We start from the raw sequence: 26,037 nt of genomic DNA on the forward strand, positions 1-26,037 counted from the left end.
TTTTTTTTTATGTTTCCTGGTAATTTAAGTTAATAATGATATCAATTGTTACAGGATGTGCTCATTTAACAATAATAGGAACCCAATAAGAATACCTCTAGTTTTTTTATCTACATTCATTAGGCCAATGTATGTACTTGTGCATTCGGACCTTCAGGCATGAACTTGTTAAGGCATGAACGTGCCATATGTAGTAGAAGAAAAAAAACCTTCAGGAGAATTCTTGCAGGATGTGTCAAAGATGAGGAGAGATTGCCATCTGCTGGTCTGACACAATCAAACGGAACCAAGATGTGTTAGGAAAGTTGAAGGGGGAGCAGATTTAGACACTGGACCCGGTCACATGATTTCCAGGAAGGATTTCCTGCATATAAAAGTCCAGCGCGCCAAGCCTGAGGCAGGATTGGCGCCAAGCTGCAGAGAGGAGCAGACGCGCTCTTGACGTGTTGAGAAGCCCAGCGTGGCAGGCCTGAGCTAGAGGCCTGCGACACATAACAGCCGGATGCCAGTGGATGAACTCTGGATTCCCCACAGAGTGCTGCGCCTGCTGAGGAGAGTCGGGACCTGTTTGCGGTGCTGAGTGAGCTCGCAGGACCCGATGTCGCCCGCCAACAGACGGGTCTGGATCCCCCTACCCACGGCTTGAGAGACTGCCCCCAACGGCTAAACAGAGAGGAGCTGTGAAAAGGCTGGGCCAAGAGAGTCTCGCCAGGGGAAGCAGAGGAGCTGCACAAGTGAAAAGGCCGTCACTTCCACTGTTCACCTATGGTACCAGGGGCAGCTGGGTTTAAGATCTCAGGTTGGGAGGGGACCGGTTGGGACGGGAAAAGCTAAACTTGATTTGATTGACTTTGTCCGGAAAAGACTTGCAGCCTAGTGGGAATAACCGGTGATCCCCGCTAGGGCCATATACAGAGTTAAAGAACTAACGTAGTGACTCCCAAAATTGGGTGCATCACACTACCTTGAGAGACTTTGCATTATTACTTCAAATTACCTTTTATTATCGCTGTTACCATTCCCTTGTTTAGAACACCTGTTTCATATATATATATACAGTACAGACCAAAAGTTTGGACACACCTTCTCATTTAAAGATTTTTCTGTATTTTCATGACTATGAAAATTGTACATTCACACTGAAGGCATCAAAACTATTAATTAACACATGTGGAATTATATACTTAACAAAAAAGTGTGAAACAACTGAAAATATGTCTTATATTCTAGGTTCTTCAAAGTAGCCACCTTTTGCTTTGATGACTGCTTTGTACACTCTTGGCATTCTCTTGATGAGCTTCAAGAGGTAGTCACCGGAAACGGTCTTCCAACAAAAATGGTTTTCACTTCACAGGTGTGCCCTGTCAGGTTTAATAAGTGGGATTTCTTGCCTTATAAATGGGGTTGGGACCATCAGTTGCGTTGTGCAGAAGTCTGGTGGATACACAGCTAATAGTCCTACTGAATAGACTGTTAGAATTTGTATTATGGCAAGTAAAAAGCAGCTAAGTAAAGAAATATGAGTGGCCATCATTACTTTAAGAAATGAAGGTCAGTCAGTCCGAAAAATTGGGAAACTTTGAAAGTGTCCCCAAGTGCAGTTGCAAAAACCATCAAGCGCTACAAAGAAACTGGCTCACATGAGGACCGCCCCAGAAAAGGAAGACCAAGAGTCACCTCTGCTTCTGAGGATAAGTTTATCCGAGTCACCAGCCTCAGAAATCGCAGGTTAACAGCAGCTCAGATTAGAGACCAGGTCAATGCCACACAGAGTTCTAGCAGCAGACACATCTCTACAACAACTGTTGGAGACTTTGTGCAGCAGGCCTTCATGGTAAAATAGCTGCTAGGAAGCCACTGCTAAGGACAGGCAACAAGCAGAAGAGACTTGTTTTGGCTAAAGAACACAAGGAATGGACATTAGACCAGTGGAAATCTGTGCTTTGGTCTGATGAGTCCAAATTTGAGATCTTTGGTTCCAACCACCGTGTCTTTGTGAGACGCAGAAAAGGTGAACGGATGGACTCTACATGCCTGGTTCCCACCGTGAAGCATGGAGGGGGAGGTGTGATGGTGTGGGGGTGCTTTGCTGGTGACACTGTTGGGGATTTATTAAAAATTGAAGGCATACTGAACCAGCATGGCTACTACAGCATCTTGCAGCGGCATGCTATTCCATCCGGTTTGCATTTAGTTGGACCATCATTTATTTTTCAACAGGACAATGACCCCAAACACACCTCCAGGCTGTGTAAGGGCTATTTGACCAAGAAGGAGAGTGATGGGGTGCTACGCCAGATGACTTGGCCTCCACAGTCACCTGACCTGAACCCAATCGAGATGGTTTGGGGTGAGCTGGACCGCAGAGTGAAGGCAAAAGGGCCAACAAGTGCTAAGCATCTCTGGGAACTCCTTCAAGATTGTTGGAAGACCATTTCCGGTGACTACCTCTTGAAGCTCATCAAGAGAATGCCAAGAGTGTGCAAAGCAGTCATCAAAGCAAAAGGTGGCTACTTTGCAGAACCTAGAATATAAGACATATTTTCAGTTGTTTCACACTTTTTTGTTAAGTATATAATTCCACATGTGTTAATTCATAGTTTTGATGCCTTCAGTGTGAATGTACAATTTTAATAGTCATGAAAATACAGAAAAATCTTTAAATGAGAAGGTGTGTCCAAACTTTTGGTCTGTACTGTATATATATATATAAACTGTTTATATCCATCCCTGATTGTCCTCGCCTTGTGTCTCTGTGCGTTGTGTGTCACCCCTGGCCTGGATGCCACAAACATTAAAGGCTGTGTCTGAGAGCAGGAGGGACCATTAGCATGCAGCACCTCCTGTCCCAGGCCAGTAGGGGGAGCAGGCTGCCCCTATAAAAACTGGAACTGAGGGCAGGGTTAGGGAGACCAGGACCCACTTCTGAAGCATCCAGAAGGGTTCCCAGAGGAGAGGGACAGGTCAGCAGCAGTTGAGGAGTCCAGGAGGCAAAGGAGGAACAGCAAGTCAGGGACAGAGGCGACGAGAGGCAGTCCTGGCTGAGAGAGAACTACACAACCGGACACTGGGGTCCGAGGCTGTCAGGGTTGCAAGCCCGGTAGCAGATAACCAGCCCGCAAGGGATTTCAGGTCCCTTGGCCTAAGAAGCCTGGAGGCTCCGCCACACAGAGGGACCGGTACAGCACAGAGTAGCAACAGGTACCTAAGGCCCGAGTCGCAAGCCATACAGGCGTAGTACACGGCCAGCTCAGGGACGTGGGCTATCAAACCACGAAAAGGGGGATAGTCAGCAAGGGCAGAGAGAGAACGGTAGGCCTACCCACTCACCCTGACCGGTGGGGCTCGCCCGAATGCTCTCAGACACCCAGGCCCATTCCTGCCCTGTACTCCTGTTGGGTCATTAGTACTAACTACAATAAAGACCCTGGACTGTTTGAAGCAGACTCTGAACCCTTATTATTGCGGCCTGCACCATCACCCCCAGCATCCTATCACACTGCCCTGAGGCTACACTCTTCCCGTGGGGAGTTATCCTATCCTTGTGCTGCATACCAACATCAGCCTCAGTGGTCTGCCTCGCAGCGGCGGTCATCCCTGACCGCAATCCACGGGTGGCATAGTCGGACATTCATAACCCTAAAAATAGACTGCCACAGCATTTGGTCTGACCACCCTGAGCCACGGGATCGGGTTGCCACTACTACCCCCATCATTGCACAGAAGCCCGGTTCCGGGTACCCCACGGCTCAGGGGGCGAGTCACGTTGCATTCCGGCACCTGCATTACATTTGGCACGATGCAACATTCAGACACAGAAATGGCGGATCAGTCTGTGACTGGATCTGGCAGAGGACATATACCCTTGGGGTCTATGCTCAGCCACCTTCCCAAATTCACTGGGGATGGTATATCACTGTGGGAGTGGGTAGAAAGACTGAGAAGTATGCTATGAATGTATCCCCTCAGTTCCCTAGCCCAGGCGGAGCTGGCTCTCCTAACCCTTGATGGAGAGGCCCGGCAAACTGTGATGTACTGCCCACCTGAGGACCATGACACCGTGGACAAAGTGATCAAAATTCTGGAGGACATGCATGGTGACACTATGGATTTGGGGCACTTGTGCCTGTAGTTATTTCAGCGGGTCTAAGGGGAAAATGAGACCATAAACCAATGTTAATGCATTTTAGGAAGTGATGGCCCATATTGTTAAGAAGGCTTGAGATGAGAACTGTGGACTGGGACCATTGGATGAAGTGTTGATTGACCAACTGATTGCTGGCTTGATGGACGCTTCCCTGAGGCGGATCTTAAAAGAGCGGCTGCGTTTGAGTCCCGATCTTGGCTTCCTGGAGGTTGGGGCTGAAGTTAGAGTCCTGGAAAAAGAAGTTCCTGTTTTCAAGGCCACAGTCATAAGCTATGAAGCAACTATTCCTGAATTCACCCACAAAGAGCCCGACTGGGCACGGAAGATATGTCAGGAAATTTGAGATACTCGAGGTGAGCTGAGCACTATTAGGAAGACCCCTTCTGCCCCCTTGCCAATGGAACGCACCGCCCCACGTGGACGGAGGCCAGAGCAAGAAAGATTTTCCTAGCAAGCTCCAACTCGTCATGTACCCGGCCCATCGGTGGAGCGAGGGCAGAAGTGTTGGACCTGCGATGGTAGGGAGCATATCTCCAAAGAATGTCCAAACCGAGAAAGAAGGAGACGGGGGCAGCCGTTAAACTAAGACGCCCTGCGGTTGTGGAGCATACTGTGGGGTTTCGAACTTCAGAGAGTGGAAGAGGGAGCTCTGAAGACATTGTCTCCGAGAGGCCCATCATCTGGGCTGAATTTAGTGGGCAGCGGATTCATTGTTTAATGGACACCGGGTCTCAGGTGACCACTATGCCTGAGACGTATTTCCAAAGTCACTTTCCCGAAGTTGCTCATTCCTGGAGGGAACCCATGTAAGAGGGTGACCGGGATGGTCATGCGCCTCTCTCTTAATGCACATAATGCTGTGTTCTATGTTTGCATATGAGCATTCATATGATCTAATGTCTGATGGGTTACTTTTAGGTTCAATATAGGTTGGTGCGCTTAGACTATTAGATTGATAGAAGAAGTAGTGCAGAGGTGAGCACTGTAGCACACAGACTATGCAGTTATGGTTGGGAAAGAGTTAAGGGTTTAGGAGCTGCTCAAGTGTGGGAGTGGCAGGTTTAGTGAAGAAAGGAGTCACTTCCTGATTGCAGGGAGAGTGAGTTGAGTGAGGGACAGTGACTAGTGAGGACATGTCAGGAGGACACAGGAGAAAGTACAGGAGAAGGGGGTGTGTGTGTCACAGTCTGAGAGTTTTTGGACAACCTTATCTGGAAGGTGAATCCGAACAGTCTAGACAGCGGGGACAACAGGAACAGATGTACATGGAGAGGTCAATATGGGAACTTTACCTTACGTGCCAAGACAGGACAGCCTCATCAGGGAGGTGGATCCAAGCAGGTCAGGCAGTGGGACAGAGAATGGAGTTGCCTAGAGAGCTGGCACGCTCGGCGTTGGTCTTCGTGTCTAAATCGGTGTCCGTGACTTTCATAGCTGGTAAAGTGCCGCTGTATGTGAAGAGATCACAAAGAGACTGTATCACTTGTTACACCCTGTATGTGACTGTGGCTGCAAGTAAAGAAGCTATTACGTGTTTAAGCTGGTCTGGTTTTCTCCTTCTGAAGGTTAAAAGACTCAACACCTGGGACGGCGGGTCAGAAGTGAGTATGGAGGTCTCCTCCACGGAAGCACCACAACACACACACACCCTCCGAGTCCCCTTTTTCTGTAGCGGGCCAGGGTGAGGATTTAATCACTAACTGACGTGCCACTCGCCACCGACTGCCACCCTGTCCCCCATTACATTTGGTGTAGTTGGCAGGATGCGAAGTCCTCGCATCCAAACAGTGGGGTGAACAGGTCCTGTGGCAAGAGAAAGAAGATGCCGGATAAGGACCGCAAGAAAAATGCCCCTGGCACAGATGAGGCGCCTGAAGATAAACAGATGAAACGGAAAGAATTGAAAAGCGTACAAACCAAGATGGCGGACGAAAATGGAAATCTCAAAATGGCGGCCGACAACGTGAGTCCCAAGATGGCGGATGATGGCGCAGAGGCTGGAAATAGTTCCGCCCATCGTGGGCGTCCTGAGCGCAAAACGGCACAAAAAACTGTATGGCATGGACGCCGGGCCGGGCTGAGACTGTGGCCCTCTGTGAGCGGTGCCCGCCTGTGATGGGCGAGGCGAACAAAGAAGAAACCCCGCCCACCATTGAAGATTCCGGAACCAAAGTCAGAGTGGGAGGAATTAGTGGAGGCGGCTCCACCCACTGACGGACGGAGCCTGGAAGGAGGATCCCTTGTGCTAAGCAGTGCGGCACCATTGCTGAAGGAGACGATGAAGCAGCAACAGCCTGAGACCATGTCACATCGCGGTGGCCTTGGACGCATTGACTGGGAGCCGTGTAGGCAGCGCCAGGAGGAAGTGCCAGAACCAAACTGGGCAGCCAGAGGACCAATGGCAGCGGCGGTGCCTGAGGATGATGGAGAGTCAGCTCCGTTGACCATGGCGGCGGTGAGTCTTGAACTAGTTCCTGCCCCTAGCCCATCGCCCCCTATTTACCAAGAAGCGGTGAGAACCCCCAGAGAGGAGGAGGAACGGTGGATCGTGGGGGTAATCACTGAGATGAAGAGGCGGGAGCGCTGCATTCGTGAAGAGCTGCAGAGCAAGGGGGGAGGAGCCATGTCGGGCCGCATTATGTACGGCCTAGTGAGGTACTATGAGCTTTCCCGCCGCTATGTGTTCATTCAGGAAACTGTTACCGGCGAGAAAGTATACATGAATGCTGGATCTGTTCGCGGCCGCGGCCCTTTGCTGTGGGGCAGTCGAGTGTCATTCGTTAAGGAGTATGGGCCCCGAGGCCCGTATGCCATGGCCATCACCATATTGCCTGAGGCAGAGCAGCAGCAGGCCGCAAACCGTCCTGTGCGGCCGGAAACCGCAGCCATAGTGCAGCAGTTGATTGTGGTGCCTGCAGATCAGGAACCAGGCCCTAGTGAGATGTCCTCACAAATATCCGAGTCCGTTACTCAGCAGCTGCAGACCCTGTCTATGGCCCCAGCGTGGCAGTAACCAGTGGCAGCAGTGGCTGCCGCCCCAGCAACAAGTACCCCTACAGAGGTGGCTGGCCCAGCACCTAGCCCAGCCGTATGCGAGAGAACCAGGAGAGAGAGTGGAGGCTCCTCGTCTTCTACAGGATCGTCAGGACAGACGGTCCTAATATTCAAGGACAATGGGGTTGGTTAACTATAGGTACTATGCGGAAGCCGCTGACTAAACGGGTGGTGTGGGAACCGCCACCCAAGTTGTGCTAGGTGCACTGTGAAACAAGCAAAAGGAACTGTTCCGCGTTCCTAGGGGCAGGAGCCCCTGTTCAGCCCGGTGACAACCGGAGGTGGCCAAGGATGTGGTCACCAATAGAGACTGTTCAGCGTCTCTTAAGGGGCAAGTAACCCTGATAGCACCAGGAAGCAATGATGCTGGCCAGACGGCCAGAAGATGGCTATGTTTGTGTGTTTCCCCCTCTCCAAATTCAGTTGAGCACGTTTGCGCATTCTCCTGCTGGATTACGGGACTGAACCCTGATAGGGTTAATTGAAGGACTGTGTGCACCTGCTCCATGGACTGAACTCTTGTATGGGAGCTAGTGAGCAGTACATGGTTCTTAAAGGGACCGTACTCAGCAAAAAGGAGGAAGAGGGAGAAACTGTCAGGATGACCCGAGGATCATGCCGGGTCACTGCTTCAGGACTGTCGGAGCAGGATTTGTTGGCCAGCGGGCCTGTGATGGACATTTTTTGTGGGTCCCAGGAGCAAGGGGACCGGGGTCAGATGGACCCATATTCAAAGGAACTTGAACTCTGTGTTCCAGGGTCAAAACCAAGTGGGACCGAGGTCAAGGTTGACCAGCAAGAAGAAGTGATTAAAGTGAATTAATCTATTGTGCATTTTAATATAAACGTATGTGTTGAATGTTTTAAATGTGCATTGGTGTTTCTTTTTACAGGTGTTGTCATGGTCGGGACGACCATGTTTTAGGAGGGAGGAATATAAGAGGGTGACAGGGACGTTCATGCGCCTCTTCCCTCTTAATGCACATAATGCTGTGTTCTATGTTTATATATGAGCATTCATATGATCTAATGTCTGATGTGTTACTTATAGGTTTAATATAGGTTGGTGCGGGTAGACTATTAGATTGCTAGAAGGATAGTGCAGAGGTGGGCACTGTAGCACACAGAGTATGCAGTTATGGTTGGGAAAGAGTTAAGGGGTTTAGGAGCTGCTCCAGTGTGGGAGTGGTAGGTTTAGTAAAGAAAGAAGTCACTTCCTAATTGCAGGGAGAGTGAGTTGAGTGATGGACAGTGACTAGTGAGGACATGTCAGGAGGACACAGGAGAACGTACAGGAGAAGGGTGTGTGTTAGTGATGAGCGAGCACAAAAATGCTCAGGTGCTCGATGCTCGGGTCGAGCACATTGGCATACTCGGGTGCTCGACCCGAGCAACAAGCCCAATGTAAGTTTATGGGAAACTCAAGCATTTTTCAGGTGGCTCCCCCCGGCGGTCTGCAGAGGGCCTTAAAATTGCCCAAATCGATTGGAACAGTGCTCAGATGACATGGGGACAGCATGGGGAAGAACCCTTGAAGCATTTCTGACTCCCAGGTCACTTCTGTCAACAACAGAGGCATTATGCCACTTTTACAGACTCACAATAAAACATACCAAAACAAAACCAAAATGGATTTTCCTGGGAAATATGTTAAGGAACATCCTTTCCACGGTAATGACTTGTATATGAATCAAAATAACTAACCAATAACAAAAATGCTCTTCCACACCTTGGGCTATGTTCACTCGTAGTGTTTTTGATGCGTTTTTTCACTTTTGCATTGCTTTCAACCGTGACAAATGCATTCACCAAGAAATGTCATTTTAACATTTTACAGCCTTATCTGGCCATGTGGTGTGTGAGATATCATCAGACACATTGAGTTTCATTTATGAAGGAGGGACTCTGAAAGTCACAAAGCCTATTTTTATAGGGCCATCAGGCGGCCTTTACTATTCTTAAAGGGCCAGCAGTCGGCCCTCACTATTTTTAGAGAGCCATCAGCCGACTATGTTTTATTGTTCCCATTACTAAAGAGTGGGTCTTCTATACTGTTATTGTGTATGCAGTGAGTGGCAGGGCTGCCCAAAATTTGGATGCACCCCAATACCCCTTTGAAGAGACTTAGAGGAGGGCCTCCTGAAAACAATGTTCCCATTATTAGGACGTAGGTTTCCCATTGTGTTTGCCTATCCAATGAATGCAAGGGTTGCCAAAAATTTGGAGGCAATCCAATGCCCCTTGGAAGAGACGTGGAGGTCAGAAGGCCTCCTGAAAACAATGTTCCCATTATTAGGAAGTGGGTCTCCCATTGTGTTTGCCTATCTAGTGAATGCAAGGGTTGCCAAAGATTTGGAGGCACTCCAATGCCCCATGGAAAAGAAGTAGAGGAGGGCCTCACAAAAAAATATTCCCATTAGAAAGGTGCGGGCCTCCTATACTTGTAATGCCCATGCACTAAGTGTATGGGCTGACAAACATTTACCTCTGGGGGGTATACATGAACATACTGTATAAAAAAATTTTTTTAACGGGCATCATAAACACCCTTTAAAAAAATTATATGGATGTTGCATCACGGACCACATTCACCATGGTGATATGGTGGTTGAGAATGAGGATGAGGAGAAGGAGGAGGACAAGAGCAAATAGCCAAAATCAGGAAGCGTATACCCATGTGTGGGTGTGAGGAGGTGCATGGGAATACACCTCCCAAAAAAAGACACTGGATTTGAGTTTATGTTACGCTGCTATCATTCGGTGGTGTTGAGAAGTCTGGCCCAATCCAACCCTTGTTAATTTTTAGAAGAGTCAGCCTGTCAGCATTTTCAGTTGACAGGCGGATGCACTTATCAGTTATAATTCCACCAGCGGCACTAAAAACCCGCTGTGATAAAACGCTGGCGGCAGGGCAGGCCAGGACCTCCAAGGCATAGAGAGACAGTTCATTCCACGTATCCAGCTTGGATACCCAATAATTATAAGGCACAGAGGAATCACGGAGGTACGGTCGGCAAGGTACTCCCTCAGCATCTTCCCAAACTATGCACTCCTTATGAGAGTACCTTGCGCCTCAGGGCCTGTGCGATGGGAGGGGCTGAGAAAATTCTCCCAGAACTTTGACAGTGTTCCCCTGCCTCTGCTGGATTGAAGTTGTGTCTCTCTCGCCTGTACTCCTTGGTTGTCCAACGAACTGTGACCTCTGTCGCCAGCATTTTCAGATGGGAATTTTTTTAATAGTTCCGCAACAAGGGCCTTCTGGTACAGCCCCATTTTTGTAGACCTGTCCACCTCAGGAATAAGAGATATAAAGTTCTCCTTGTAGCGTCGGTCTAGAAGTGTCACCAACCAGTAATGACTGTCACCTAAAATTTTGAGAACGCGAGGGTCATGGGAAAGGCAGCGTAACATAAACTCAGCCATGCATGCCAGACTGCTAACAGGCAAGACTTCCGTGTCCTCACCAAGAGGATGACTGACCATGCTCTCCTCCTCCTCCTCTCTGTCCTCTGGCCATCCACGCTCAACAGACGGTATGACAGCTGTGCAGGTAGTACCGTCTATAGCGCATGAAACTAGCTCCTGTTCTTCCTCCTCTTCCTCATTGTCACCCAATCCACGTTGGGATGAGATGAGGCTGGGCTGTGTATAATCACCCTGTATGGTTCCTTGCTCCATCTCATCGTGCTCCGCCTGCAATGCATCCACTTTGATTGTGAGCAGAGAGCATTTCAGAAGACAGAGAAGTGGGATGGTGACACTAATTATGGCGTCATCGACGCTCACCATCTTGGTGAAGTCCTCAAAGTTTTGGAGGATGGGACATATGTCTGACATCCATGTCCACTCCTGAGGTCTTATGTGTGGAGTCTGAACTGAATACCGACAGCCTTGTTGATGCTGGTACTCAACAACTGCCCTCTTCAGCTCACAAATCCTTCTCAACATCTGCAGTGTAAAGTTCCAGCGCGTGGGGACATCACACACCAGTCTGTGAGCCGGAAGCTGCAAACGCTGCTGAAACACGGCAAGGGTGGCGGAAGCTGTAGGTGACTTTCTAAAATGGGCACACAGGCGGCGTACTTTAACAAGCAGATCCGGTGGGATTTGAGAAACTGCTGAACCACGAGGTTAAGCACATGGGCCAGCATGGTACGTGTGTGAATTCACCTCGCCTCAGAGCCGCCACCAGGTTCCGGCCATTGTCACACACGACCATGCCTGGCTGTAGGTTCTGCGGTGTGAGCCATAGATCTGCCTGCTCTTTTAGAGCTGTCCACAACACTTCAGCATTGTGTGGTTTGTCACCTAAGCATATTAGCTTCGGCACAGCCTGTTGCCACTTAGCCGAGGCAGTACTGCAGTGCTTCCAGCTTCTGACTGATGTGGTCATTTCGGAGATGGAGGCTGAAGAAGAGGAGGAGGCTGAGGAGGATGAGGTGCAGGAGCTGTAGACCGTGGGGGCAACCCTGATTGACCTAGGGCCCGCAATCCTTGGCGTCGGGAGGACGTGTTCTTTCCCAAAGTGCGACTGGGTCCCGGCTTCCACTATGTTAACCCAGTGTGCCATCAGCGAGATGTACCGTCCCTGCCCACAACACAAACACTTGTCCACGTGTCCGTGGTTAGGTGGACTTTCCCTATAACTGCGTTGTTGAGAGCACGGCTAATGTTTTGGAACACGTGCTTGTGTAATGCGGGGTTGGCACACCGGGAGAAATAGTGGCGAATGGGGACCAAGTACCGAGGAACGGCCGCCGCCATCAGGTTGCGGAATGCTTCCGTCTTCGCGAGCCTAAAAGGCAACATTTCGAGAGCAAGCAGTCGTGAAATGTGAGAATTTAGTAGTGTGGCCTGTGGGGCATTGGCTGCGTATTTACGCTTGCGTTCCAAGGACTGGGTTATGGACAACTGAACGCTGCGCTGGGACAAGGATATGGATGTGCTTCCTGATGCTGCTACTTGAGAGTGTGCAATGACAGGTGCAGGGCAGGAGGCATCTTCGCATTCACCATGGACAGGGGATTGGCTTGCATGCACAACAGCGGAAGAAGCAATGGTGCCACCCGTAGACACTGTTCCTGGACCCTGGGGTTCGGCCCACAAAGTCGGGTGCTTTGCTGCGATGTGCCTGATCATGCTGGTGGTGGTCAGGCTGCTAGTTTCACCACCCCTGCTAATTCTGGCCTGGCAGGTGGTGCAAATGGCCTTTTTGGGGTTATCGGCAGAGTCTTTCAAAAACAACCAGACTCGGTAAGACCTAACAGTTGTACTGGCAACTTCCTTCGTGTTGGTGTTACGGGGAATGGTTGCCTGCCTTCTGTCTGCGGCCACCACACTGCTTCTTCCTGCCTGTTGGGGTGCGCTGCCTCCCTCACCCTGTGTGCTGCTGTCCTCGCTCTGCATATCCTCCTGCCAGGTTGGGTCAGTTACTATATCATCCACCACCTCGTCTTCCACTTCCGCAACCTGGTCCTCCTCCTGACTTTCTGGCAATTGTGTCTCATCATCGTCCACCTCTTGTGGCACTTTCCCACCGTCACCTTCGTGTGACCGTGGCTGCTCAAATATTTGGGCATTGCTACATGCGATATCCTCTTGCCCCGCTTCAAGTGGACCAGGTGAGAGGCCCGAATCTATAAATGGAAAAGTGAACAGCTCTTCAGAGTGTCCAAGAGTGGGGTCATTTGTCTCCGGGCACTCGACATGGTGGGAGGAAGGAGGATCAGGGTGAGGAATATGCGGTCCAGACTCACTGCTACTGAGACTTGACCGTGTGGAAGACAGGGTGGTGGTGGTGGCTAAGTGACTGGAAGCATTATCCGCTATCCAACCAACAACCTTTTGACATTGGTTCAATAGTGGTGTGCTGCGGTCCCCTAGGAATTGGGACAGGAAGGTCGGGCGAGAAGATGTGGGTGTTTGTTGTGGCACAATTTCAGCTTGCCCACGGCCTTGGCCTCTGCATGCCCCATCACCATCAAGTCCAGCTCCTCGTCCCTTGCCACGTGCCTTGCCCATTTTAAATGGAGGACAATATCTTCCACACTCACTGCAAATGGCTGAATTTGGAGCGAAGTTATATGTAATCCATGTGATGGAGAAACCACAGTTTTAAATACCTGGCCTGTAGGTAACTATTTTGAACAGCAAACGGGTGTCAAAAACTTCGCTGACACAGTGAAAAAAAATTTCAATGGAGGCCAAAAATGGCAGTATTTTCAGCGCAATTAGATGTGATCTGTGTGACGGACAAACCACAGATGGATTTTTAGCACTGTAATATGGAAAGCACCTGACTGTATTCTGCAGTGCCAACAAGCAAATGGCGCAGAAAAACGGTGTTCTCTGGATTGCTTTTTAAGCAAATAATGAGGATAAAGATCCAAGAAAAATTATTCCTGGCCCCTGAGACCTGGGCCTTTGTCTAAAAATATCTAACAGCAGCAGAAGGCAGAACTAGAATGAAGCCTCTTGTGCTATATGCACCGCAGTCCGCTATATACACTGCCTGCCTGCCTATATACACTGCCTGCTTGTTATCTCTGGAGATGGATTAGTCCTCAGAAGGACTGTTTGCTGAGATGGATATGTGTAATGTACTTGTTTTCTCCCTACACTACCTAATACACAACCAAATCTCTCCCTAGCTCAGCAGCACCTCTCCCTACACTGCCTGATTGCGGAGTAAACTGACGAGCACAGCGGCGCCAGGTCTGATATGGACCTGATGACGCTGTGCGGCCAGCCAATCACTGTAATGCCACAACGACCATGGCTGTGGCATTACAATGAATGGCAGGCAATCCCTGCATGTCGATTGGTGCTCTAAAGAGCGCCAAACATGCAGGGAGGGGACCCGAGCATCTCGCAAGTACTGGGCGAGCTCCGAGCATCTCGAGTACTGAGATGCTCAGGCGAGTACCAAGTACTTCCGAGTATGCTCGCTCATCACTAGGGTGTGTGTGTCACAGTCTGGGAGTTTTGGACAACCTTATCTGGAAGGTAAATCCGAACAGTCTAGGCAGCGGGGACAACAGGAACAGATGTACATGGGGAGGTCAATGTGGGAACTTCACCTTATGTGCCAAGACAGGATAGCCTCATCAGGGAGGTGGATCCAAGCAGGTCAGGCAGTGGGACAGAGAATGGAGTTGCCTAGAGAGCTGGCGCACTCGGCGTTGGTCTTCATGTCCAAATCGGTGTCCGTGACTTTCAACGCTGGTAAAGTGCCACTGTATGTGAAAAGATCACAAAGAGACTGCATCACATGTTACTCCATGTATGTGACTGTGGCTGCAAGTAAAGAATTTTTTACGTGTTTAAGCTGGTCTGGTTTTCTCCTTCTGAAGGTTAAAAGACTCAACACCCGGGACAGTGGGTCAGAAGTGAGTATGAAGGTCTCCTCCCCGGAAGCACCACAACACACACACACCCAGGGATTCTCCGAGTCCCCTTTTTCTGTAGCGGGCCTGGGTGAGGATTTAATCACTGAAACTGATGTGCCACTCGCCACCAACTGCCACCCTGTCCCCCATTATACCCACTGTCAAGCTGATGGCAGCTAATCAACTACCTATCCCAGTAGCAGGAGTAGTATGGAGGTCTGTCCGGGCATGCAGAAAGGACCTCGGTCGGAAAGGGATAGTACTGACCACAGGGTCTGGAGGCGACGGGCCCATCATAACCCTGGGCATGAATGTGCTGAAGGAGGTCAGACAGTTCCTGGCTGAGGGCTCTGACAAAAACAACTGGACACGTGCCACTCATGACCCAGCCAGCAAGAGAGTATTCTAGCATCTTGTGCGAGTCAGCCAAATTCAAAAATTGCCTGCTACCTCTCGGTATATTGGTAAGGTATCGATGCCGCCTGAAGCCACAGTGACACTGCCAGTGGGACAGACTGTACTCACTTTACCGATACTGGCACATGTGTCCTTAGAGGGCATGGACGTTCAGATTGAACCAATAGAGGGAGAGGAAGTGGCCTCCGGACTTCTGGTTGCTCGCACCCTGGCCACCGTGCGGCAGGGCCGGGTGCCCGTACCTTGTATCAATCTAAGTGGGGCAAGTTTACAGTTGTTGCCCCGACAAGAGATGGTGCCAGTTTGCATAATGCCAGAGGATCTTACAAGAGCTGACGCTATAGGGCTGGCATCTGTGGAAGTAGAACTATGGACCCTAGAGGTGTCCCTCAACAGCCTAGAGAATGGAAGAGAACTGTTGGTAGAGCCAACCTCTTAGAGCAAATGGAGGCTAACCTTACTGAGTTTTCTTCCGGGCAGTTCAGACAGATCGAACAACTTCTACAGCGGTATCAGGGAGTGTTTGCACAGCATGAAGACGATTTTGAGTGCACTCCGGACATTCAGCATGAAATACCCACAGGAAATACAGCTCCCATTCGAGAGAGATATCGGCAGATCCCACCTCAAATGTACCAGGAGGTGAAAGAACTTTTGGCCCACATGTTACGGAATGGCGTGATCCGCGAAAGTCAGAGTCTTTGGGCAGCCCCTATAATGCTGGTTCGGAAGAAGGATGGTACCCTGATGTTTTGTGTAGACTATCAAGAAGCTGAATGCATGTACAGTGTGGGACTCCTATCCGCTACCCCGAACTGAAGAGTCTCTGTCTGCACTAGCAACCGCCAAGTTCTTCTCTCCTCTCGACCTGGCCAGTAGCTATTGGCAGGTCCCAGTAGCTGAGAAGGATCGTCTGAAGACAGCCTTTGTCCTTTCTATGGGCTTGTTTGAGTTCAACTGGATGCCGTTCAAGCTAACAAATGCACCAGGGACCTTCCAAAGACTGATGGAGAGATGCTTGGGGGACCTCAACTTCGAAGCCACTTTAATATATCTAGACGATATAATTATCTATTCCGCTACGTTTGAAGATCATCTCCGCCGACTAGAACAAGTGTTAGAATGACTTCAGAGGCACGGGCTAAAAATCAAGCCTCATAAGTGTCATCTCTTCAAGCGGGAAATTGAATATCTGGGGCACACTGTGTTCAGTGCGGGAGTGCACTCCACCATGGAGAAAGTAGCTGCAGTACAGAAGTGGCCCATACACGCGAACCTAAGAGAACTGAAGGCATTCCTGGGGCTCGCTGGATACTACCGTAGATTCATAAAAGACTTCGCTAAGATTGCAGTCCGCTTAATGAATTACTGAGAGGAACGGCTGGGGGAGCCAAGCTGCAGCCCATTCAGAGGGGCTCACGACAAGAAGAGGCGTTCCGAGCATTGAAAATGGCACTAATGGATGCCCCAATTCTGGCCTATGCTGATTTTTCACAGCCTTTCGTGTTGTACACTGACGGAAGCTTGCATGGGCTGGTAGCAGTGCTGGCTCAAGTTCAAGGAGGAAAAGAGCAAGTGATCGCGTATGCCAGTCGGTCTCTCCAGGATATGGAGAAGAATCCGGACAACTACAGTTCGTTCAAGCTGGAGCTACTGACACTGGTGTGGGCCATGACCGAGAAATTTGCGGAGTACTTGTCGGGGTCAGAAGTACAAGTGCGGACAGACAACAACCCTTTTTCCCACTTAGAGAATGCAAAGCTGGGCTCACTAGAGCAGCGGTGGGTCGCAAGGATGTCTAAATACCAGTACAAAATCGCCTATCGGTCCAAGTCCCTGAACACTCATGCAGATGCCCTGTCCCGGGTTACGCAGATGGGGCCGAAGAGAGATATAGATGAGGAGCTTGAAGGGGACAAGATTCTGGATTTCAGCCAGTTCGCCGCTGCTGTGGTCGATGCCCAGGAGTCTGGAGAGGAACTGAGGCCCACTCAAAATCTGGGCCGCTCAAGAGACGACTGGATACATCTGCAACAGTCCGACCCAAAACTGGCAAAGCTGAGAGAATGGGTCGCCCTGGGTCATAGACCCGACCAGGGGGCCAGGACTGCTTCACTCCCAACTACCCTACAAATCCTAGGCCAGTGGGAAAGACTCTTCCTGAGGGATGGCTTGCTATGCCAAAGAATCCAGCTACCTCGAGAATTCGACGTTACCTGACCGGTAGTAGTTCCAGAAGCACTAGTAACACAGCTAGCCCAGGAAGCTCATGGAAGAGACACTCGCTTCGGTGTGGAGAAGACCTTTCGGTGGTTACAATGGCTGGTGTATTGGCCCCAACTGCAAGAAGTCGAAGGGGTCTGCCGAAAATGTTGCCAGTGTGAGTTGAGTAAGCCCCCAGAACAAAGAGCTCCCATTCAGACCATCCGAACTTCTGCACCCTTAGAAGTCCTGATGATTGACTACCTGATGATCGGAACTTCATACAATGGCTACGGACACTGCTTGGTAATGACTGATCACTTCACCAAGTTCGCAGTGGTGACATCTACACAAGACCAGACAGCAGAAGCTGCAGCTAAGGCCATATGTCAGGATTTCATTCGGATGTATGGGTGCCCAAAGTGAATACATTCTGACCAGGGTGCCTGCTTCCAGTGGCGAGTGATCGATGAGCTATACCGTATCTATGGGATCGACAAATCCCGAACAACGCCCTATCACCCCCAAGGGAACGGAGCGTGCGAGCGCTTCAACCGAACTCTGTTGCAAATGTTGCGAATGCTGGAAGAGGACAAAAAGATGAAGTGGCCCGAATTCGTGTCCGAGCTGGTGTGGGTGTATAATAATCGAGTTCATGCGACTACTGGCTACACCCCTTACATGTTGCTGTTTGGAAGGAATGGGCGAGAAATAACTGAACTAGAGCTAGAATCAGAAGACTCTGGCCTGGGCAGCAGCCCAAGTCCCTGGATTCGGAAGCACAGGTGCCGGCTTCATACAGTGAGAAGATTGGTTGCACAGAAGTTTCAGGAAATAGAGCATGCAGGTCGGCCCCCGACCTCGGGTGGATCACTCCAGCCAAGAGATCGTGCGCTAGTAAGGGCCAAACGATTTGGAAGTAAGCTGGACCATCATTGGGAGGCGATACCATATCGAGTAGTGAAGAAGATCCACTCAGACAACCCAGTTTACGAGGTATAAGAGGGCCGCCGGACATGTCCTTGAGGGGAGATATGTGTCACTAAGGTTGGCAGCTTCAGTGATGTGAAAAAGGGAAAGCATGCTCCAGCACACATAGTGCTGAGAGGGTTAATAGGGGGTATCAGGGCCATTTTTTTCAAGCAGTCATAAGAGATTGGGGTATTGGCTGCTCACATATCCCCACCCCAGGGCGTTTGTATAAAATGGAGACCAAGTGTCTCATTCAGTGTCTGTGGCTGGAGGTGTGGAGACCTCCAGAGTGTTTGAGGGTAAAAAGACACTGACCATGACCATGAGCAGGTGAACCCGCCATATTAGATGGACTGTTTACTTTCTGTTTTCTTACACTGTGCCGGACAAGGTTTTCTTTTGTTTATTTCTGGAAGTGCGGTATATGCAGCATAATAAACCTGCCTTGGACATGTTTAAAGAGACAGTGTCCCGTGCCTACCTCTAATGCGGCTAAGTGAGTAACGAACCCTACAGAGGTCAGACCGAAAGGGGATGATGCCGCAACACCTAGGGTGATGCACCGCAATATGCTGCGGCCCTGCTCCTCTGAAGCAGAGGGCTGTAACGGGGTTGGGCATCCAAACGAATTGGCTGAGGTGCCACACACAGAGACCTTGAGGGATGAAGAAGGATGGGCTACAATGCAGTTGGGCCGGTCAGAGCTGTCGATGCCAATCCCGAGTGGAGTACAGAATGAATCGGGAGGTGACTTACAATCCCCAGTGGTTGATTCGTCAGATACCCCAGCATCACCTCCGCAGGAGGAGCTCCGCAGAACTGAGCGGACTAACGCCGGAATTCCTCCTAACCGGTATGCTCAAGAAGAGTTCATCTGGTCTCAGATCCAACAGAAAACAGAAGAGTGTGCTCAACTCTTGTGTGAACTTGCGCAGCCTGGAAGGAGGCATCAATCCCGCAAGAAATTCACTCGCCCGAGGACTGGTGAGCAAAAAGAGGGGAAGAATGTAGTGAAAGAAAAAAAGCCTTCAGGAGAATTCTTGTTGGATGTGTCAAAGATGAGGAGAGATTGCCATCTGCTGGTCAGACACAATCAAACGAACCAAGATGTGTTAGGAAAGTTGAAGGGGGAGGAGATTTAAACGCTGGACCCTGTCAGATGACTTCCAGGAAGGATTTCCTGCATATAAAAGTCCAGCGCGCCAAGCCTGAGGCAGGATTGACGCCAAGCTACAGAGAGGAGCAGACGCGCTCTCGACGTGCTGAGAAGCCAGCGTGGCAGGCCTGCGCCAGAGGCCTGCGACACATAACAGCCGGATGCCAGTGGATGAACTCTGGATTTCCCACAGAGGTGCCTCGAGTGCTGCGCCTGCTGAGGAGAGTCGGGACCTGTTTGCGGTGCTGAGCTAGTTCACAGGACCCGAAGTCGCCCGCCAACAGACGAGGTCTGGATCCCCCTACCCACAGCTTGAGAGACTGCCTCCAATGGCCAAGCAGAGAGGAGCTGGGAGAAGGCTGCACCAAGAGACTCACGCCAGCGGAAGCAGAGAAGCTGCACAATTGAACAGGGCCGTCACTTCCACTGTTCACCTACGGTACCAGGGGCAGCAGGGTTTAGGATCTCAGGTTGGGAGGGGACCGGTTGGGGCGGGAAAAGCTCAACTTGATTTGATTGACTTTGTCCGGAAAAGACTTGCGGCCTAGCCGGAATAACCGGTGACCTCCGCTAGGGCCATATACAGAGTTAAAGAACTAACGTGTTGACTCCCACAATTGGGTGCATCACACTACCTGAGAGACTTTGCATTATTACTTCAAATTACACTCTGTTATCCCTGTTACCATTCCCTTGTTTAGAAAACCCTTTGTTTAGAACACCTGTTGCATATATATATATATATATATATATATATAAACTGTTTATATCCATCCCTGATTGTCCTCGCCTTGTGTCTCTGTGCGTTGCATTACGGCTCCTGAATTACACATACACACAATGATAAGACTAGAAAATACTATGATCAGTGTTATGTGTATGCTGCTATAAATAAAAACGCTCTTTAAGTCACTATATACTAGGAGTATTTGGAGTTGACACTGCCCTAGGCACTTTAAATGGTCACGCCCCCTACTCATAAGTTTAATTATAAGTGCTCATGCACTTTAGATAGTAGTTAAGGTCCTTCATACACATTAGACTAATGTTTATTATGCTTTGCTTATATAGCGCCATCATATTCTGCAGCTCTTTACAGACATTCTAATCACTGTCTTCATTTGGGCTCAAAATCTAAGTTCCCTATCAGCATGTCTTTGAAGTGTGGGAAAAAACTGGAGGAAACACAGGCTATCCTTGAAGATATTGTTCTGGTGGTGACTGGAACCCATGACACTGGGACTGCAAAGCAACAGTACTTGCCACTGAGCCACCGTGCTGTCCATGGCTGATGGATGAACCCGCCCATATAGACAGGTTCGGTTGACATTCTAAGTCTAGATTCACATATCCGTCTAAGTGTTACAATCCAAGAGAAAGGGACCGATTTTTTTTTTTCTCAAGTATCATCCAAGTTGGTTTTGTTTTTTTGTTTCACTGAAGAGAGTGTGCATGCTTCTAAGCCAATAAAAAAAACTGTTTGGAACTTCACATGTTTTTATTCAAGTTTATCTATAAGCAACAGATCTATGAGATACAAATGCAAAACGGAAACAAGTCAGAAGCCGTCCGATTTGCATCGTTGTTTCACAGATACCCCTAGACTTGAATAGCCAAATCTGATCCACAAAATCTGATGAGAACAGAACCTGCTCTGCGTCACACTGATCTCACGCTCAAATCTGTGGATTTTAATGGATGTATAAATATATTAATTCTACTCTATGGGCCTGAGTGCTGTCCAAGATAAACAATTCGGATAGAACTCGGATGTGTCAGACAGATGTGTGAACGAAGCCTAACAAAAAAGAGTGAAAAAGACCAATGCATATGAAAATGCACACACCTAATATATAATGAAAACACAGTTTTATTAATACCAAGTAGACATACAATCATAATAAAAGCATTTAAAACCACATAGAAAAAGTGCAAAGTGACAACACCCCTGAATCCATGGTAGGCAAAGCAACTAAACAACAGAAGCAGATGAAAAAATTACATCATATATGCACACTAAAACCGTCATGAAAATATAAGCCCCATAGCATAAAAATAAATGATGATTCAATAGGAAGCATATACAACAATGTGAAATAGTCAGACCACCTGTCTCAAAGGTATATACTGTATATATAGTAGCTATTGAACCCGTGGAGAGCATTTTTATTGGTATATGGTCTCCCATCCTGGTATGTGCTGCCCCCCTCCTGCTATGTGCTGCCCCCATCCTGGTATTTGTGCTGCCTCCATCCTGGTATTTGTGCTGCCCCCATCCTGGTATTTGTGCTGCCCCCACCCTGGTATTTGTGCTCCCCAATTCTGTTCCCCCATCCTGTTATGTGCTGCCCCCATTCTATCCTGTTATGCATGGCACCCCTCATCCCTATCCTAGTATGCATGGCACCCCTCATCCCTATCCTGGTATGCATGGCACCCCTCATCCCTATCCTGGTATGCATGGAACCCCTCATCCCCATCCTGGTATGCATGGCACCCTCATCCCTATCCTGGTATGCATGGCACTCCTCATCCCTCAATCCTGGTATGCATGGCACCCCATCCCTTATCCTGATATGCATGGCACCCCATACCTTATCCTGGAATGCATGGTACCTCTCATCCCTATTTTGGTATGCATGGTACCCATCATCCTGATATGCATGGCACCCCATTCCTCATCTTAGTATGCATGGCACCCCATCCTTCATCCTGGTATGTATGGTACCTCGCATCCCTATTCTGATATGCATGGTACTCCTCATCCCTATCCTGGTATGTATGATACCCCCTCATCCCACAATCCTGGTATGTATGATACCCCCTCATCCCGCAATCCTGGTATGTATGATACCCCCTTATCCCCCAATCCTGGTATGCATGGCACCCCATCATCCCTCATCCTGGTATGTATGGTACCCATCATCCTGGTATGCATGACACCCCATCCCTCATCCTGGTATGCATGGTAGTCCCTCATCCCTACCCTGGTATGCATGGTCCCCTCACCCCTCATCCTGGTATGTATGGTACCCCTCATTCTGGTATGCATGGCACCCCATCTCTCATCCTGGTATGTATGGTGCCCCTCATCCTGGTATGGATGACACCCTATCCCTCATCTTGGCATACATGGTAGCCCCTCATCCCTACCCTGGTATGCATGGTCCCCTTTCCCCTCATCCTGGTTTGTATGGTACCCCTCATTCTGGTATGCATGGCTCCCCATCCCTCATCCTGGTATGCATGGTCCTCCCCTCACCCCTCAATCCTGGTATGCATGGTCCCCTCAACCCCCAATCCTGGTATGCATGGTACCCCTCATCCCTATCCTGGTATGCATGGTCCCCTCACACCCAAATCCTGGTATGCATGGTCCCCTCACCCCCCAATCCTGGTATGCATGGTCCCCCCCTCATCCCCCAATTCTGGTATGCATGGTCCCCTCACCCGCCAATCCTGGTATTCATGGCACCCCTCATCCCTATCCTGGTATGCATGGCACCCCTCATTCCTATCCTGGTATGCATGGCACCCCTCATCCCTATCTTGGTATGCATGGCACCCTCATCCCTATCCTGGCATGCATGGAACCCCTCATCCCCATCCTGGTATGCATGGCACCCTCATCCCTATCCTGGTATGCATGGCACTCCTCATCCCTCAATCCTGGTATGCATGGCACCCCATCCCTTATCCTGATATGCATGTCACCCCATACCTTATCCTGGAATGCATGGCACCTCTCATCCCTATTTTGGTATGCATGGTACCCCTCATCCTGATATGCATGGCACCCCATCCCTCATCTTAGTATGCATGGCACCCCATCCTTCATCCTGGTATGTATGGTACCTCGCATCCCTATTCTGATATGCATGGTACTCCTCATCCCTACCCTGGTATGTATGATACCCCCTCATCCCACAATCCAGGTATGTATGATACCCCCTCATCCCGCAATCCTGGTATGTATGATACCCCCTTATCCCCCAATCCTGGTATGCATGGCACCCCATCATCCCTCATCCTGGTATGTATGGTACCCCTCATCCTGGTATGCATGACACCCCATCCCTCATCCTGGTATGCATGGTCCCCTCACCCCTCATCCTGGTATGTATGGTACCCCTCATTCTGGTATGCATGGCACCCCATCCCTCATCCTGGTATGTATGGTACCCCTCATTCTGGTATGGATGACACCCCATCCCTCATCTTGGTATGCATGGTAGCCCCTCATCCCTACCCTGGTATGCATGGTCCCCTTACCCCTCATCCTGGTATGTATGGTACCCCTCATTCTGGTATGCATGGCTCCCCATCCCTCATCCTGGTATGCATGGTCCCCCCCCTCACCCCTCAATCCTGGTATGCATGGTCCCCTCAACCCCCTATCCTGGTATGCATGGTCCCCTCACACCCAAATCCTGGTATGCATGGTCCCCTCACCCCCCAATCCTGGTATGCATGGTCCCCCCCTCATCCCCCAATTCTGGTATGCATGGTCCCCTCACCCGCCAATCCTGGTATTCATGGCACCCCTCATCCCTATCCTGGTATGCATGGCACCCCTCATCCCTATCCTGGTATGCATGGCACCCCTCATCCCTATCCTGGTATGCATGGCACCCTCATCCCTATCCTGGTATGCATGGATCCCCTCATCCCCATCCTGGTATGCATGGCACCCTCATCCCTATCCTGGTATGCATGACACTCCTCATCCCTCAATCCTGGTATGCATGGCACCCCATCCCTTATCCTGATATGCATGGCACCCCATACCTTATCCTGGAATGCATGGTACCTCTCATCCCTATTTTGGTATGCATGGTACCACTCATCCTGATATGCATGGCACCCCATCCCTCATCTTAGTATGCATGGCACCCCATCCTTCATCCTGGTATGTATGGTACCTCGCATCCCTATGCTGATATGCATGGTACTCCTCATCCCTATCCTGGTATGTATGATACCCCCTCATCCCACAATCCTGGTATGTATGATACCCCCTCATCCCGCAATCCTGGTATGTATGATACCCCCTTATCCCCCAATCCTGGTATGCATGGCACCCCATCATCCCTCATCCTGGTATGTATGGTACCCCTCATCCTGGTATGCATGACACCCCATCGCTCATCCTGGTATGCATGGTAGTCCCTCATCCCTACCCTGGTATGCATGGTCCCCTCACCCCTCATCCTGGTATGTATGGTACCCTTCATTCTGGTATGCATGGCACCCCATCCCTCATCCTGATATGTATGGTACCCCTCATCCTGGTATGGATGACACCCCATCCCTCATCTTGGTATGCATGGTAGCCCCTCATCCCTACCCTGGTATGTATGGTCCCCTTACCCCTCATCCTGGTATGTATGGTACCCCTCATTCTGGTATGCATGGCTCCCCATCCCTCATCCTGGTATGCATGGTCCCCCCCTCACCCCTCAATCCTGGTATGCATGGTCCCCTCAACCCCCAATCCTGGTATGCATGGTACCCCTCATCCCTATCCTGGTATGCATGGTCCCCTCACACCCAAATCCTGGTATGCATGGTCCCCTCACCCCCCAATCCTGGTATGCATGGTCCCCCCCTCATCCCCCAATTCTGGTATGCATGGTCCCCTCACCCGCCAATCCTGGTATTCATGGCACCCCTCATCCCTATCCTGGTATGCATGGCACCCCTCATTCCTATCCTGGTATGCATGGCACCCCTCATCCCTATCTTGGTATGCATGGCACCCTCATCCCTATCCTGGCATGCATGGAACCCCTCATCCCCATCCTGGTATGCATGGCACCCTCATCCCTATCCTGGTATGCATGGCACTCCTCATCCCTCAATCCTGGTATGCATGGCACCCCATCCCTTATCCTGATATGCATGTCACCCCATACCTTATCCTGGAATGCATGGCACCTCTCATCCCTATTTTGGTATGCATGGTACCCCTCATCCTGATATGCATGGCACCCCATCCCTCATCTTAGTATGCATGGCACCCCATCCTTCATCCTGGTATGTATGGTACCTCGCATCCCTATTCTGATATGCATGGTACTCCTCATCCCTATCCTGGTATGTATGATACCCCCTCATCCCACAATCCAGGTATGTATGATACCCCCTCATCCCGCAATCCTGGTATGTATGATACCCCCTTATCCCCCAATCCTGGTATGCATGGCACCCCATCATCCCTCATCCTGGTATGTATGGTACCCCTCATCCTGGTATGCATGACACCCCATCCCTCATCCTGGTATGCATGGTCCCCTCACCCTGGTATGTATGGTACCCCTCATTCTGGTATGCATGGCACCCCATCCCTCATCCTGGTATGTATGGTACCCCTCATTCTGGTATGGATGACACCCCATCCCTCATTTTGGTATGCATGGTAGCCCCTCATCCCTACCCTGGTATGCATGGTCCCCTTACCCCTCATCCTGGTATGTATGGTACCCCTCATTCTGGTATGCATGGCTCCCCATCCCTCATCCTGGTATGCATGGTCCCCCCCCTCACCCCTCAATCCTGGTATGCATGGTCCCCTCAACCCCCAATCCTGGTATGCATGGTACCCCTCATCCCTATCCTGGTATGCATGGTCCCCTCACACCCAAATCCTGGTATGCATGGTCCCATCACCCCCCAATCCTGGTATGCATGGTCCCCCCCTC

Source organism: Phyllobates terribilis, unplaced genomic scaffold, assembly GCF_046119375.1.
Source record: "Phyllobates terribilis strain yellow unplaced genomic scaffold, ASM4611937v1 Scaffold_2__4_contigs__length_985480577, whole genome shotgun sequence".
NCBI classification, from domain to species: domain Eukaryota; kingdom Metazoa; phylum Chordata; class Amphibia; order Anura; family Dendrobatidae; genus Phyllobates; species Phyllobates terribilis.